General features: G+C 47.9%; 1 long non-coding RNA gene across 2 annotated transcripts; it reads left to right on the forward strand.

The window, feature by feature from the left end:
• The first annotated feature begins 7306 nt into the window (after positions 1 to 7306).
• LOC308049015 lies at positions 7307 to 15895 on the forward strand. 2 transcript variants are annotated; one of them, XR_013923220.1, is made up of 5 exons: positions 7307 to 7598; positions 9270 to 9553; positions 9831 to 10042; positions 12519 to 12802; positions 15454 to 15895. It is a non-coding gene; the product is annotated as an uncharacterized lncRNA (long non-coding RNA). The 2 variants fall into 2 exon arrangements; XR_013923221.1 differs by lacking the exon at positions 9831 to 10042.
• Positions 15896 to 16946: the final 1051 nt, after the last annotated feature.

A 16946-nucleotide genomic window follows, 5' to 3' on the forward strand; every position in this document is an offset into this window, starting at 1 on the left:
CTCTCACCTCACCAGTGCCACTGTTTTCTACAGCACCCTCACGCTTGACTGCATGATGCCAGAACAGCACTCCTAAGACAGTTTGACAAAGCCTTTTTTCCTACACCATCCTCACATCCCTGCTCAACCTGCAGCCCAAGAACCAGGAAGGTTGAGCAGAAGTGGAGCACTGAGAAAGAATTTTAAGAAAGCTTTGATGTTCACACAGAGACCATCAGAGTTGCTGACCTCCCGTTGCCTTCTGAACAGGCCCAGAGGACCTGGACAGCATTTGCTGTGTCCCAGAAACTCACCTGGAAGGACAGGATATAGAGAAAGCCTTTGGTGTGGGAAGGGGCAGAGAGTTGCTGGTGGAGCTGGCTGGTGTCTCTGTCTCTCAAACACCTCAGAAAAGTTGTGGCTATCAGGGAGGTTCCGTGGTCCTCTGAGAAATAAAATATCAAAATTGTCTTCAAGTAGGTTAAAAAGGAAGATGATTGGTAGAATTACAGGCTGGGCAGCTTCACCTCAGTCCCTGGGCAAGTGATGGGGCAAATGCTTTCCAGACATCTCCAGGCACTTGAAGGAAACAAAAAAGAGTGCAGAACCTGCATGGGAGGGGAAAGCAGGGAATGTTGTGTACCTGGACTTTAACAAGGCCTTTGACATGTTCTACCACAGTCATATTGGTGATATCTGGATGGAAAATAGAGATGACAACAAGTGTGGCAGTTTGGCTGGATGGTCAGGCCCAGATGCCATCAGTGGAATGGACTCCTCCTGGCAGCCAGTCACTGATGGCATCCCTCAGTGACCAGCACTTGAGCCAACACCTGTGAACATCTTCATTATCTGCCTGTATGATGGTTTAGAGCTCACCTTATGGTCCTTTGTGGATAAAGGCAAACTGCGAGGAGCCCTTGAGCTACCCCATCGAGTTCACCTGCCTCAAGCAGCACAGTCAGGATGACACTCAGGTGTCTTCCAATCTGAGTGAATCTATGATGCAAGGAATCTTCCCTTGGAGAGCTCTTTGAAGACAGAAAAGGGAGAGGATGGAGAAACGCCAGTGAAACAGAAGTACATAGACAGAATGTTACACTCTAAATACAGAAGAAAATTTGTTTTCATAAGTGGCTGCCTAAAACTATTCACATAAATCAAGAGAACATGACAACATGGGTTGTGAGCAATTGCATTATGCGTGAGTTGGTTTATATCTGCTGTTATTATTATTACCATTTTTTGCAATTACTACTCTTACTACTGCCATCATTATTATTATAATTACTATTACTATAATTATTTTATTTATTATCATTATTATATTACATTTATTGTAGCTGTTGAAGCTATTATTGCTGTTGTTGCTATTGTTCCTATTGTAACTATTGTAGCTATTGTGGCTATTTTAGCTATTGTAGCTATTGTAGCTATTGTTGCTAATGTTGCTATTGCAGCTATTGTAGCTATTGTTGCTGTTGTTGCTATTGTTGCTGTTATTGCTATTGTTGCTATTGTAGCTATTGTAGTTATAGCTGCTATTGTTGCTATTGTAGCTATTGTAGCTGTTGTTGCTTTTGTTGCTGTTGTTGCTATTGTAGCTATTGTAGCTATTCTTGCTGTTGTTGCTATTGTTGCTGTTTTTGCTATTGTTGCTATTGTAGCTATTGTAGCTGTTGTTGCTATTGTTGCTGTTGTTGCTTTTTTTGCTATTGTAGCTGTTGTTCCTGTTGTTGCTATTGTAGCTATTGTAGGTATTGTGGCTATTGTAGCTATTGTTGCTGTTGTTGCTGTTGTTGCTGTTGTAGCTACTGTAGCTATTGTAGTTATTGTTGCTGGTTTTGCTATTGTAGCTGTTGTTGCTATTGTTGCTGTTGTAGCTATTGTTGCTATTGTTGCTGTTGTTGCTGTTGTAGCTATTGTAGGTATTGTGGCTATTGTAGCTATTGTTGCTATTGTAGCTATTGTTGCTATTGTTGCTGTTGTTGCTATTTTTGCTATTGTAGCTATTGTTGCTGTTGTTGCTATTATAGTTATTGTAGCTATTGTTGCTGTTGTTACTGTTGTTGCAATTTTAGCTGTTGTTGCTATTCGACCTATTATAGCTATTGTTACTATTGTAGCTATTGTTGCTATTGTTGCTATCGTAGCTATTGTTGCTGTTGTAGCTATTGTTGCTATTGTTGCTGTTGTTGCTATTGTTGCTATTGTAGCTATTGTTGCTGTTGTTACTATTGTAGCTATTGTTGCTATTGTAGCTGTTGTTGCTGCTGTTGCTGTTATAAATATTTTAGCTATTGTAGATATTGTTGTTATTGTAGCTATTGTTGATGTTGTACCTATTGTTGCTACTGTTGCAGTTGTTGCTATTGTTGCCATTGTTGCTATTGTAGCTATTGTTGCTGTTGTTGCTGTTATAACTATTTTAGCTATTGCAGCTATTGTTGCTATTGTAGCTATTGTTGATGTTATACCTATTGTTGCTAGTGTAGCTATTGTAGCTGTTGTTGCTATTGTTGCTATTGTAGCTATTGTTGCTGTTGTAGCTATTGTTGCTGTTGTTGCTATTGTTGCTGTTGTTGCTATTGTTGCTGGTTTTGCTATTGTTGCTATCATAGCTATTGTTGCTGTTGTTGCTATTGTAGCTATTGTACCTATTGTAGCTATTGTTGCTATTGTAGCTGTTGTTGCTGTTTTTGCTGTTATAGTTATTGTAGCTATTGTTGCTATTGTAGCTATTGTTACTGTTGTAGCTATTTTAGCTATTGTTGCAATTGTTGCTGTTGTTGCTATTGAAGCTGTTGTAGCCATTGTAGCTATTGTTGCTATTGTAGCTAGTATTGCTATTGTTGCTGTTGTAGCCATTACTGCTGTAGTTGCTATTGTTGCTATTGTAGCTATTGTTGGTGTTGTTGCTATTGTTGCTATTGTAGCTGTTGTAGCTATTGTAGCTATTGTAGCTATTGTTGCTACTGTAGCTGTTGTTGCTGTTTTTGCTATTGGAGCTATTGTAGCTATTGTTGCTGTTGTTGCTATTGTAGCTGTTGTTGCTATTGTTGCTGTTGTTGCTGTTGTTGCTACTGTTGCTGTTGTAGCTATTGTTGCTGTTGTAGCTATTGTTGCTGTTATTGCTATTGTTGCTGTTGTTGCTCTTGTTGCTATTGTAGCTATTGTAGTTATTGTTGCTATTGTTGCTATTGTAGCTATTGTAGCTATTGTAGCTGTTGTTGCTATTGTTGCTCTTGTTTATTTTTTTGCTATTGTAGCTGTTGTTGCTGTTGTTGCTATTGTAGCTATTGTAGGTATTGTGGCTATTGTAGTTATTGTTGCTGTTGTTGCTGTTGTTGCTATTGTAGCTATTGTAGATATTGTAGCTATTGTTACTATTGTTGCTGTTGTTGCTTTTGTTGCTATTGTAGCTGTTGTTGCTGTTGTTGCTATTGTTGCTGTTGTAGCTATTGTTGCTGTTGTAGCTATTGTTGATGTTGTAGCTATTGTAGCTATTGTAGTTATTGTTGCTGTTGTTGCTATTGTAGCTATTGTAGCTGTTGTTGCTATTGTTGCTCTTGTTTATTTTTTTGCTATTGTAGCTGTTGTTGCTGTTGTTGCTATTGTAGCTATTGTAGGTATTTTTGCTATTTTAGCTATTGTTGCTGTTATTGCTGTTGTTGCTATTGTAGCTGTTGTTGCTGTTGTTGCTATTGTAGCTATTGTTGCTATTATACCTATTCTTGCTATTGTTGCTGTTGTTGCTATTTTTGCTATTGTAGCTATTGTTGCTGTTGTTGCTATTGTAGCTATTCTTGCTATTGTAGCTATTGTTGCTGTTGTTGCTGTTGTTGCAATTTTAGCTGTTGTTGCTATTGTAGCTATTGTAGCTATTGTGATCATTGTTGCTATTGTTGCTATTGTGGCTATTGTTGCTATTGTTGCTATTGTTGCTGTTGTTGCTATTGTTGCTGTTGTAGCTGTTGTTGCTATTGTTGCTATTGTAGCTGTTGTTGCTGTTATAGCTATTGTAGCTATTGTAGCTATTGTTGCTATTGTAGCTATTGTTGATGTTGTAGCTATTGTAGCTATTGTTCTAATTGTTGCTGTTGTAGCTATTGTTGCTATTGTTGCTATTATTGCTGTTGTTGCTATTGTAGCTGTTGTAGCTATTGTAGCTATTGTTACTATTGTTGCTATTGTAGCTATTGTTCCTGTTGTTGCTATTGTTGCTGTTTTAGCTATTGTTGCTATTTTTGCTGTTGTTGCTATTGTAGCTATAGTGGCTATTGTAGCTATTGTTGCTATTGTTGCTATTGTTGCTGTTGTTGCTATTGTTGCTGTTGTAACTGTTGTTGCTATTGTTGCTATTGTAGCTGTTGTTGCTGTTATAGCTATTGTAGCTATTGTAGCTATTGTTGTTATTGTAGCTATTGTTGATGTTGTAGCTATTGTAGCTATTTTTCTAATTGTTGCTGTTGTAGCTATTGTTGCTATTGTAGCTATTCTTGCTGTTGTAGGTATTGTTATTATTGTTGCTATTGTAGCTATCGTTACTGTTGATGCTATTGTTGCTATTTTAGCTATTATAGCTATTGTTCCTGTTGTTGCTATTGTTCCTGTTGTTGCTATTGTTGCTATTTTAGCTGTTGTAGCTGTTTTAGCTATTGTAGATTCCTCCCGCTCTTCAGGGAGGAATCCAGGAGGAAGAGAAACCTCTTTCTGCAGACACTCATTGGGGTCAGGCTGCTCTGTTGCTGGAGCAGGACTCTTGTTCTGGTCTGAGGAGAGGGGCTGGCACTGATAGACACAGGTCATCTGTGGTGGGGATCTGCTGGAGTTGAATCTGCTTTTCCTACCTGTCCACCCCTCCTCAGGAGACACTCTGCATCGGTATCCATTGGAGAATTCTTCTATCACATCTTCAAAGTGCTCATTCAAAATGTCCTCTTTATCTGCTCTCCTGAAACCTCTCTAATTAACTCTACAAGCTTTGTAGAGCGTGAAGAAAATTATGCAGGAGACATGGCTTGTGAGAGCTTGGGGCATTTTAGTGAGCTCATGCTGCATTTGATGCTGAGTCCATGAGCCTCAGGTACTGAGAACAAACAAAGCTCTCAAGGAGGCCAAGTCAGAAACAAAACTTCAAAGCTCCTTGAAGCATTAATGGGCCCCACTGAGGCCTGTTACTGACAAAGGCTCCCCAGGGATTCGCTGGACGCTCCGATGACAGGTGGGCCAAGGCCCTGTGCAGGTGGCTCTGATGCTGAGAAACTCCTTGGTTTGCTTTCTGAAGCAGAAAGGAGACCCATGAGCTCCAGGCAATGGGAAGGGGGATCCTGTCCCTCACACACGGCTCAGGGCTCTCCGAGAAAAGGACAACACTGAAACAACAACTTCCAGCTTCCCCATGGGGCTGCAAGGAGGCAACGAGGCCCCAGTGCCATGAGGACAACATGTTTTCTCATTGGCCTCAGTGGCAGAGACAACTACCAAGGCCAAGGGGACAAAGACCTGGGTGCTATTGGTGCCTCCCAGCCTCGCCAGCGCCCTTTGCCATCTCCACCACCGGCTGCTCCACACAGTCCTACACCTTCCCCTCTTTCCCTGCAGGCTATAGACGCCCATCTCGCTTCCCCACCTGCTCTCACCCCGGCATTTCTGCACCTTCACTGATGTGTCTGCACCCTCACTGGCTGTTCTTTGGAACACAACCATGGGCTGATCCAGACTACCTCTGGGCGACCTCTTGCACCACAGCACTGCCCTTCCAGTGACATTCCTTCCTCCTGATACTCAGTCTCTATCTTCCAAGTTGCTCTTCTTGCCTTTTTTTCTCCCTCTCCCGCATTTTCCCACTACCATGGAAAGCTCGACTATCTCAGAAACTGCCCTTCAAGCAGGGAGCCCAACCTGTCAGGCTTCTTGTGGTCTTTCACCTCACCACACAGAAGCAACCTCAGTGTGATCTTGTAAAACCCATGAGTGCCTTTCAGCTTCTCTGGCAGACATGACCATATACCAGCTGCTGTCCTGTCACATACTCAGGCAGAATGGACACGACAACCCATCTCCAAGTCCTCTTCGTGGACAGGGCCTGTCCTAGTGCAGAGGTTCTTTCCCAGCCATGTCCCTGCTGCTGGTCTGTCACCTCCAGAGTCAGAACTGACCCCATGGTCCCCTTCACAGCCACAGGCTTTTTCCTGGATTAGGAGTTTCTGAGACACAAATTGCCTCATAACACCATGCCCATCATTCGCCCAGTAAGGAAGGGGTCTTAGGGTTAGAGCTAGGGGTTTGTCTTAAATTTTAGGATTAGATTTAGGATTAGTGTTTAGGTTTACATTTAGGCTTAAGTTTTAGGATTTGGTTTAGGGTGATGGTTGGATTAGGGTTAGTGTTAGGGGTTCTGGAGTTGTCTTAGCGGTACAGTTAAGTTTTGGGGTTAGATGCTTCACGTGCTTCACCATATGTAGAGGCGTTCCTGGGGTCATTATGGATATGTAACACCTTACTGTACTTAAGCACACCTCTTATTGTTAAAAGGTGTGCGCATTGGGCGGAGCGAATCCCCCGCGCACCCAGCGCTGTTTTGCTTATGCTCTAATGAACATGTGTTTAAGGAATGCAATTAAGGAATTGGATTAAACGTTGTTTATCCATAGAAAAAGCGTAAGTTATTTATTTCAGTTCCTTATTTGGCAAAAATGATGTAATTCTGTGCAGCACAACCCGTCGTCTTTATCTTTCCACCCCTTTCTGGCATTAATAATGACCGGATAAAAGCGATCAGCACAGACACTGAGAAGTGCAGGCGGCCCACGGTCTGTCAGTTCGTTACAGCTGCTGCTGTTCTGAGATTCCAGGGAGCGGAAACTTCTCTTCAGCGACTGCAAAACGGAGCCTGTTCTCAGCAGCCGAGACTTTTCCGCTGTGACAGGACAGGACGCTCCGGTTCGGAACCCACAGGCCCTCAGCGCTGCTGCCCCAGCGGGTGCGGTGCCGAGCGGCCGCGGACACCGTGTCCGCCCGCGGGACGTGCGGCCGCTCCGTGCTGCGGGTTCCGCGGCTGCGGAGCGGGCAGGGAGGAGTTTGTTTAAGAGCCGAGGCTGATCTGCAGCTCAGAGAGTTTCCACTGCACTGAGCCGCCATGCCGGCACGGCTGCCGGGGACTTTTGTATTTTAATAATGGTTCAGAGCAACCAGATTCCGTATAAACATGTGGCGGGTCAGGCGAATGATCGGACAGCTCTGGCGGGGTCCTGCCGGCAGCGCGGCTCGCCTCGCCCGTCCCGGTGACGCCATTTCCGGCTGCAGCGCTGGGCCGAGAGGAGGCTCCTGAGCGGGTCCGGGGGGCGAGCGGCGGGTCGGGATGGGGGCGGGAGAAGCGCCTGCGGTCGGGGCGCGCGCACAAAGGTCCGTGTGCGAACGGGCCCTTGGAGACCCCGGTCCCGGGAGCCGCCGGAGCTGAGCCCACAACCGCCGGCCTGTTGGTGCTCCGTGCAGGGGGCAGCGCAGAGGCCGCCGTGGGAAAGCCGGGTGTCCCCAGCACGTTCCTGTTGGAGCAGCACGTGGCCTGTGCAGCTTCGTGTGGGACAAGGGAGGCGACTGTGTCCGTGTTGACTCAGGTCGGTGCAGCTGCGCTTGGATTTAGAGCAGTAACCCTGGCTTGTCGAGCCTTAAGGGTTGTTTATTTCTGAGAATGGCGGGTCTGTTCAGCAGGTCTTTAATTGCTGTGCACTCTTACCCTGACAAGAAGGATTCGTTTTCAGTGTTATTCATTCAGCGTAGCTCTCTCCATTGTACGGGTAAGTTTTCCCGCTCTCAAAGGTTCCCTCTCCATTTGGTGGTTGAATTTCTCAGCATCTCTGCTGCCGTTTGTTTTCCTTCTCCTGCAAAGTGGGGTGGAAAAGAGAAGGCAAAAGGCCCCGCTGCTTCCAGGTGGGGACTTGGTTGCTTGTATAATGCGTGTCTAGTTCATCTCGAGGAAGACAGAGTTGAATGGTGTTAGAAATCAATAAGCTGTGTCCTGTTGGAGGGACAAAGTGTGTTGGATTTGAAGCCCTCGGTCAGGACGGGAGGAGCTGCCTTCTTGGGTCAGTGATGGGTGTTGGCATGTATTATCTGAGCTGGAGCTGATGTCTGTCACCACTTGAGCTCTAGAATTACTCTGAGACCCAGGAGTCTCCCGTTCCTTGTGGAGCTTTTCCAGGCTGTGGAATCCCCTTTCTGTCACAGGTTGTAACGCAGCCCATGGAGAAGGGGGCACTGTTTGAGGTTCCTCAGTGTGTGCGTTAGGGAGGCGTCGTTCTTGGGCTCACACTGGGCGTTACGAGGAGACGCTTTCACGTGAGCTGAAGGCAGCTCTGGGTACCCAAAGCTGTTAACCGGTGTTAACAATCGCTGCTGCCGAGATTTGGGGGTGACGGCACCAGCCGGTCGTGACGAGCGTGGATGCTGCTGAACCGCAGACACCGTCTCGTCCAGGCTGCACAGCCAGAGCGTTTGAAGGGCAGTGTCCCAGCTTCCTTTGATTGCAATGAGCACTCGTGTTGGGATTTGCTTTTTAAGGAGCGTGCTCTGCTTGAATCTTTTGCGTTGGGGTTTGTTCTGTTATTTCTGCAATGCCATGAAAGCTCAAGTGCGGGAGGTTGAGAGCTGTTGGAGCAGAGAGGAGCACGTCTCGTATTGCTGGATTTTTGTGGGTTTCTGAAGGAGAACATCGACCCCAGTATCAGTTGGACCCCAAGAGGACATGTTGTACAGATACGCAGGCACGTCGCAAGAAGAGCCAGAGGCCACAAATGCATTTCAAGGAACAAGTTTTACTGTAGTTCCCTCTCTTCTGGGGGATCTCCGAAGCCGCCCCTGAGCTCCCAGGCAGAGGTGGCAGCAGCGGGGACGCAGGCGCTGGTTGGTCCAGCCCTGCTGGAAGGTCACTGGGCCTGCTGAGCTCACCTGTATTTCACGGCTTCAGGCAGGCGCAGCCTCCCGCTCTTTCTCACAACAAAGCAGGAATCTCAGACACAGTGATAAGGTGCCCAGAGTTTCTGACAGGCCTGTATTATCTAACACAGAGGGTCTGCTCATCAAGCACACAGGGTCAGTAGAACAGTTAGTGTCATGTATGTGCTTTTTCCACAGACATGTGCAAGTCACTTGAACATATTTATATTTAACTAATCACGTCACCAAATATTCCGCTATATCCCCATACAGTGTTTTGTTCCAGATTTTCCCTTGTGATTTGAATGTGTTCTTCTTGTTCCTGAAAAACTAATTTATTTCCTTTCCTGCAGCCCCGCCTTCCAGGAGAAACAGCTGCAACGCTCTCCCTGTGTGCTGCAGCCATCCCGGCCCTTGTGCTGAGACCGAGCTCATCACTTGCGCAAGTACAGACTGTCCTGGTTAGCGCTGCCGAAGCCTCTGCGGTAACGAGCGTGGTTGGGAGATGCAGCGCACGAGCTGCTGTTGTGCTTGCAGGGAAAACTGGCTGCTCTCGGTGTGGGGAAAGCAGGAGGATTCGTTCTGTTCCCGCCTGAGCTGTGGTGGATGAGGAGGTTCTGAATGCCGCGCAGGACGGGTGAGTGTGTCTGTAGATGGAGATGTTTTAAATGAGCCAGTGTCACACGCTGCCTGTAAAAGTGTCTGTGCGATCCCTGTGTCAGCCGAGGCTCTGGGCACAGCCGGGCTCTGGGTGCTGAGGCTGCTTGGGAGAATGCGCCCTGGCCCAGGGCTGTGGTTCGACTTGGAGCTTTACTGTTGTGGGAAGACTTTAGCAAGCAGCGTAGCTTATTGCTACCCAGAGTTTTCCAGCAGTGAGCACGGCCTTCCGCTGAGTGAAATTTCCATTTCTGGAGAGTTTTCAGCTGAGTGTCCCGAGTGACCCCCGGTCCTGGGAACCGCCGGAGCTGAGCCCATAACTGCCGGCCTGTTGGTGCTCCGTGCAGGGGGCAGCGCAGAGGCCGCCGTGGGAAACCCGGGTGTCCCCAGCACGTTCCTGTTGGAGCAGCACGTGGCCTGTGCAGCTTCGTGTGGGACAAGGGAGGCGACTGTGTCCGTGTTGACTCAGGTCGGTGCAGCTGCGCTTGGATTTAGAGCAGTAACCCTGGCTTGTCGAGCCTTGAGGGTTGTTTATTTCTGAGAATGATGGGTCTGTTTAGCAAGTCATTAATTGCTGTGCACTTTTACCCTGCAAGAAGCATTCATTTTTGATGTTGAGTCTTGGTCCAAGTGTCTCAGGTAGTTGTTATTTTGTTTGGGCTGTATGCAAAAGGTCAGAAGGTTTTCCTCCTCATCCAGAGACTGACGTGGTGTAGGCCAAGGCAGAGCACGGGGGCTCCAGGCACACACTGGTCTTGGAAGCTTTTCAAGGCTGTTTTCACAGGTCATTTCATTTGAGTCTCTCTGCTCTGCAGAAAGCGAGTCAAAGGAATTCCTGTGCCCCTGGTTAACTCAAACTAGATGTTTAGCTGAACAGGGCAGATACCACTTCAGTTGGAGCCAATTCTGCTCTGCTTGTGAAAGCAAGCTCAAAGAACCCCAGAATGTCTGTGATCCAGATTCTAGCACTGCCTGTTGAATTTGCATTTCCATGTAAAGCACTGGGCAGCTGGGAATTGTGATTGTTGCTGGATTAAGCTCCAAGAAATAGTCAGAGGTGATGGATGCTGATCTGTGTTCTGTCCCCCTTGAGCACCAGCAGCACAGGTGAATCGTTTTCAGGTAACAGCCGTGGCAGCAGTGGGGCAGAGTTTTCATGGTTTGGCTACGTGGCTGGTTTGTGCCTGGCAAAGCGCATCCGCCTTTAGAATCTGGTTTGTGCAGGTGAGACGCCTGGAAAGTGAGTCAATTTTCTCCACGCAGTTAGAAGCCTTTCTTTTTCATAGCTGGCACAGTCATTGTTCGGATTCAGTTTGAGAACAAGAGGAACACCCGGGATAGAGTTAAAGTTTTTAGTTGTTGGTGTCTGAGAGCCAAGGTCTGAGCTCTGCCCGCGGGTGTGAGGAGCTGGGAAGGGGGGTGGATGGGGCAGAGCTTGACTGACGCCCAGACTGGTCAGTGAGAATATTCCATTAGCGTCATGCTGTGTCTTTAAGGAGCGTCGGGATCTTCGGGCTGGGGTTTTTTTCAGAGCTGGGACAGAGACTTTTTCAGGTATCTCTAGTTCATCTGGAGGAAGACAGAGAAATAAGCTGCGTCCTGTTGGAGGGACAAAGTGTGTTGGATTTAAAGCTCTCGGTCAGGACGGGAGGAGCTGCCTTCTTGGGTCAGTGATGGGTGTTGGCATGTATTATCTGAGCTGGAGCTGATGTCTGTCACCACTTGAGCTCTAGAATTACTCTGAGACCCAGGAGTCTCCCGTTCCTTGTGGAGCTTTTCCAGGCTGTGGAATCCCCTTTCTGTCACAGGTTGTAACGCAGCCCATGGAGAAGGGGGCATTGTTTGGGGTTCCTCAGTGTGTGCGTTAGGGAGGCGTCGTTCTTGGGCTCACACTGGGCGTTACAAGGAGACGCTTTCACGTGGGCTGAAGGCAGCTCTGGGTACCCAAAGCTGTTAACCGATGTTAACAAACGCTGCTGCCGAGATTTGGGGGTGACAGCACCAGCCGGTTGTGACGAGCGTAGGTGTTGCTGAACCACAGACACCGTCTCGTCCAGGCTGCACAGCCAGAGCGTTTGAAGGGCGGTGTCCCAGCTTCCTTTGATTGCAATGAGCACTCGTGTTGGGATTTGCTTTTTAAGGAGCGTGCTCTGCTTGAATCTTTTGCATTAGGGTTTGTTCTGTTATTTCTGCAATGCCATGAAAGCTCAAGTGCGGGAGGTTGAGAGCTGTTGGAGCAGAGAGGAGCACGTCTTGTATTGCCGGATTTTTGTGGGTTTCTGCAGGAGGACATGGACCCCAGCATCAGTTGGACCCCAGAAGGACATTGTTTGAAAATGTGTGGCCAGCTTCCAGTGACGTGTTGGCCTGGGTGTGAATGACTGGAAGTGCCTGTTGGGAGAGCTCCGTTGGTGTGGACCCGTGGAGCCTTTATGATTGAGCTTCCAGGTGTCAGAATGCGAAAGGAAACTTGAGCTCGAGCTGGTCTTGCTCTCGAACCAGAATGGTTTTGACTCCTGCCCAGATTTCTGAGAGAGCTGTGACCGTTCCAGGCAGCCGAGGTTGTGGCCCAGGGTGTGTGAGTCGCCCGCTCTGCAGTTGTCCAGCGGGCCCTGCAGGTAATTTCTGAGGTGACAAAGCTCTTGGCAGGCGACAGCGTTTGAGTTCATTTGCTTCTATCTGGGGATATATGGACCAGCTGAAAAGGTGGTGTTTGTGTTTACCCGCAGCACACAGACAGACCCCTGGAGTGTTCACGTGCGCTTGTCGATGAGTGAGGAAATTGTCTGCGAGACGGAAAAGGGAAGGGTCCGGGGACAGGTTTTAGGTGTTTTTTCCAGCTCCCTGCAAAACCGGGTGTTTTAGTGTTTTGTTCCAGATTTTCCCTTGTGATTTGAATGTGTTCTTCTTGTTCCTGAAAAACTAATTTATTTCCTTTCCTGCAGCCCCGCCTTCCAGGAGAAACAGCTGCAACGCTCTCCCTGTGTGCTGCAGCCGTCCCGGCCCTTGTGCTGAGACCGAGCTCATCACTTGCACAAGTACAGACTGTCCTGGTTAGCGCTGCCGAAGCCTCTGCGGTAACGAGCGTGGTTGGGAGATGCAGCGCACGAGCTGCTGTTGTGCTTGCAGGGAAAACTGGCTGCTCTCGGTGTGGGGAAAGCAGGAGGATTTGTTCTGTTCCCGCCTGAGCTGTGGTGGATGAGGAGGTTCCGAATGCTGCGCAGGACGGGTGAGTGTGTCTGTAGATGGAGATGTTTTAAATGAGCCAGTGTCACACACTGCCTGTAAAAGTGTCTGTGCGATCCCTTTCTACAGGCAGGCGCAAGTCACTGGAGTGTATTTACATTTAACTTATCACCTCGCCAAATCTTTCGCTATATCCCCATACATTCCACCCCCTCGCTCAGGTGACTTGCTTCTGCTGGGGCCAGCGAAGCCGGAGTTGTTCATTTGTGCTTGTGAGGTGTAGCACAGAGCAATTTACAGGGGCACACAATAAACACATACAGAAAAAGGAAAAAACATATTTCTGCAATAATCAGGTGTCCCATTCATCTTGCCAAGGAATTACACAAGTTATTCAGCCAGGCATTATCAGTACATGGTTTCACTTGCTGCATTAGTTCCAAAGATGTGAGATGTTGTCAGCTTCCAGTAATACATACGCTGCTGCTCCAGCTCCGTCAGCTGGTATCACTCTGGGTTTAACAACCTGCAGTGGGCTAATTGACCACACAGACTGGAAAGTCGTGGTCTGCACTTTTTCAGATTGGACTTCAGTTGGATGTTGAGTCTGTGACACCAATAACGTTGTTCCGGAGCTGTCTCCTCTATATAAAACACAGGTGTTCACTGAAGATACCTGAAATACAAGAACTCGAGAATCTGATATTAGCAAAGGATGTAACATAAGATGAGGTCAGGGTACAAAAGCATACAGCATTCTCTGGAGTCGTATGAATTTTTGCATCTAGATCAACAGGCTGCAGTCCCACTTCACAGTCCATTGGTGTGAATAGTTTCATTTCCCCTGTAGTTGGTGCTGATATAATCAACCTGACAGGTATTCAAGTCCCACTGACCCCGTTTCACCTTTCCCCATGCTCTTAAATGCAGCTGTGTACAAGCAGCACAATGATGTGAGCATGTTCTACAACTATATAACAGCAAAGGGGTTTGATTGTGACCGGTGTCCCATGCGTGTGCAGCATAAGCTGATCCACGTCCACAAGCTATATGCACATTTAGAGCTTGAGCATGCAGCTCAGCAGAGGTCACATTATCTGCTTTCTTACTGGTTTGGGACTCAAATGAATCAACTTTACTGTGCTCTGCTATTAACCCTTCACAAGGGGACTCCTCCTCCGCAGAAGATGTAGGGATGAAAATGCTCCAATGCCCTAAAAATCCTAAAAACACATGTAATTGTTTTATTGGAGCTGGTGCAGAAAACTGCTGCACGGTGTGCTGTTCTTTATCTGGTGTTTCTCTAAGCTACCTATGCAGAACTATTTCTAAAAGTAGTACAGTAGCACAAGGGCCCTGCGTTTTCGTTGGAGTAATTGCCCAGCCTTGGTCCTGCAAAGGCACCTTCAAAAATTCAGCAGCTGCTTCAGCTTCTTGTTGTGACGCTGCCACAATCAACAGATCATCAATCTCATGGCAGTCAGTAACAGTACCCGACCATAGTGCTATATCAGCTACTATCATCTGGTGGCAAACGGAGGGACCGTGTTTGTATCTCTGAGACAGTACTCGGCAAGTATATTGCTTTTGTTGCCAGGTAAAGGCAAACTGGTCTTGCACTGAGGTGGCAGGGGGTGGAGGGTGGGTGCAGTGTGGGCGGGGGGGCTGGGGCTGGTTGGCTTTTTTCCATAAGCATTAACTTTTACAAGCGGCAAAAAATTTGTGATGGTACGATCCCACTTATTTCTGATCGTGGGATACCAGCTTGTACTAAGTCATTCCGCACTGGTGTTCTCATCACCTGTGCTGTAACTCTGCTCAGTGTTGCCGGATTTCCATTATCCACCACCCAAACAGAGGGTCCTGAAATTACAGCCCCAGTTCCCCTCAAGGCATTTGCCAGAGTGCTGCATTACCTGTAGCACTTGTCACTGCTACCCTGTCTGAATCGGATCCCATAATCAATGCATACACCACCCCCATCCGCCGCACTAAATCAATACTTTCCTCCATTGTGCACCAATTTCCACGGGACAACACAGATTCAACAGGTTCAGCATATGCTGTTGAAATGGCTGCACATAAACATTGATATAGCGTAGGTGCAATAATATCTTGCCTGTCCGGACCTCTGACAGTTTGCAGCTGAGCATATTGTTGTTGTATCTGATCACCATAGGCTATAGGGCTTAAGAAATCTTGTTCATCTGCCAATAAATGGATAGACACAGCTCCACTATCCCAAGCTGGCAAAATCTGTGCCGGAATTCCTTCCCCGCTCGTCTGCTGAGAGATCTCTGAAAATGTCGTTAACTCCTTCGCAGAGTGAGTTTGTGTGATCTGCCCCCCTCATCTGCTTGTTCCTGCTGCAGCATCATTTGTATGGGGGTTGTGCTCCCACCACCTCCCTGCCATTGAAGTCAGGATCAAGTTCAGACTCAATATTGGAGTCTGAGGATCCACTCCAAATATTTCCATCCCGTTCCTTGGGATTCCAAGAGTGTTTTGTGGTAACAGTACAAACCTGAGAACACAAAAAACACTTTTGGCATATTTTTCCTTTTGTTCCTTAGCAATACATGCTAGCAGCCGGTCTACATTATCTTGCAGCTCATAGCACTGCTCCGCTTGAACAGTAATTACTTCTTGTGTGATGGCCTTTACATCCTGTAAAATCTCAACCTCCTTTTCCAGTTCTCTTCTTTTACTCTGCAATGCAACAACGTCACCATCAAGAGCTCTAAGACCGGTAACAAATAACCATCCCAACCTCCCTTGGATTGCCTGAATTTTCTGGATTTCTGCAGGAGAAAATCGACCCCAGCATCAGTTGGACCCCAGAAGGACATTGTTTGAAAATGCGTGGCCAGGTTCCAGTGACGTGTTGGCTTGGGCGTGAATGACGGGAAGTGCTGTTGGGAGAGCAAAGCTGCCCAGTGTTAACAAACGCTGCTGCTGGGATGTGGGGGTAGAAGTGCCAGAAATGTGATTTCTCGGGGAAAACAGAGAAATTTGTCAAGGCCTGGTTGTTATCTGGCACATTGTAATTAAGCACAGTGGTAATTTTGCATCGATTTTACACAGGATTACTGGCTGTAACAGACTGGTTGCATCAAATAAATGTTGACTTGCTGCACTGGTGGCCTTGGGAACAGCCGATGGCTTCTGGAGGTGGTGACATCTCCTGTGAGCCCAGGAGTGCTGAGCCCATCGTACAGGGAACAACCTCCCCTCCCTGAGCAGGGCAGAGGACCCAGGGGTCCGGGCTGCCCGTCCACGCTCCTCTCCTGCCCCAACACCAAAATATGTTCCTTGGGGGATGGTTCTCACCAGAGACCCACGAAGAATCTGTTTCCTGTGGTGCCTTCAAAACAGAGGGTACCCCAAGGGCTGGCACCGTCTGCCCTTTACCTCACTGAATCCCAGAATGTCAGGGATGGGAAGGGACCTCAAAACCTCATCAAGTGCAATCCCCCCATGGAGCAGGAACACCCAGATGAGGTTACACAGGAAGGTGTCCAGGCGGGTTGGAATGTCTGCACAGAAGGAGACTCCACAACCCCCCTGGGCAGCCTGGGCCAGTGTTCTGATACCCTTACTGAGAGGAAGTTTCTTTTCATATGTAAGTGGAACATCCTGTGTTCCAGTTTGCACCCATTGTCCCTTGTACTGTCCCTGGTTGTCACCAGAAGAGCCTGACTCCATCCTCCTGACACTCCCCCTTTCCATATTGATCCCCATAAATGAGTCCCCCCTCAGTGTCCTCTTGTCCAGCTCCAGAGCCCCAGCTCCCTCAGCCTTTCCTCACATGGGAGATGCTCCACTCCCTTCAGCATCTTGGTGGCTGCGCTGGACTCTCTCCAGCAGTTCCCTGTCCTGCTGGAGCTGCGGGGCCACAACTGGACACAAGATTCCAGGTGTGGTCTCCCCAGGGCAGAGCAGAGGGGCAGGAGAACCTCTCTGACCTACTGACCACCCCCGTCTAACCCACCCCAGGTCCCATTGGCTTCCTGGCCACAAGGGCCCAGTGCTGGCTCATGGTCATCCTGCTGTCCCCAGGATCCCCAGGTCCCTTTCCCCTACGCTGCTCTCTAATAGCTCATTCACCAACTTATACTGGTACCTGGGGTTGTTCCTGCCCAGATTCAAGACTCTACACTTGCCCTTGTTCTATTTCATTACATTTT

The sequence above is a fragment of the Nesoenas mayeri genome (assembly GCF_963082525.1).
Source record: "Nesoenas mayeri genome assembly, chromosome: 23".
Taxonomy (NCBI): domain Eukaryota; kingdom Metazoa; phylum Chordata; class Aves; order Columbiformes; family Columbidae; genus Nesoenas; species Nesoenas mayeri.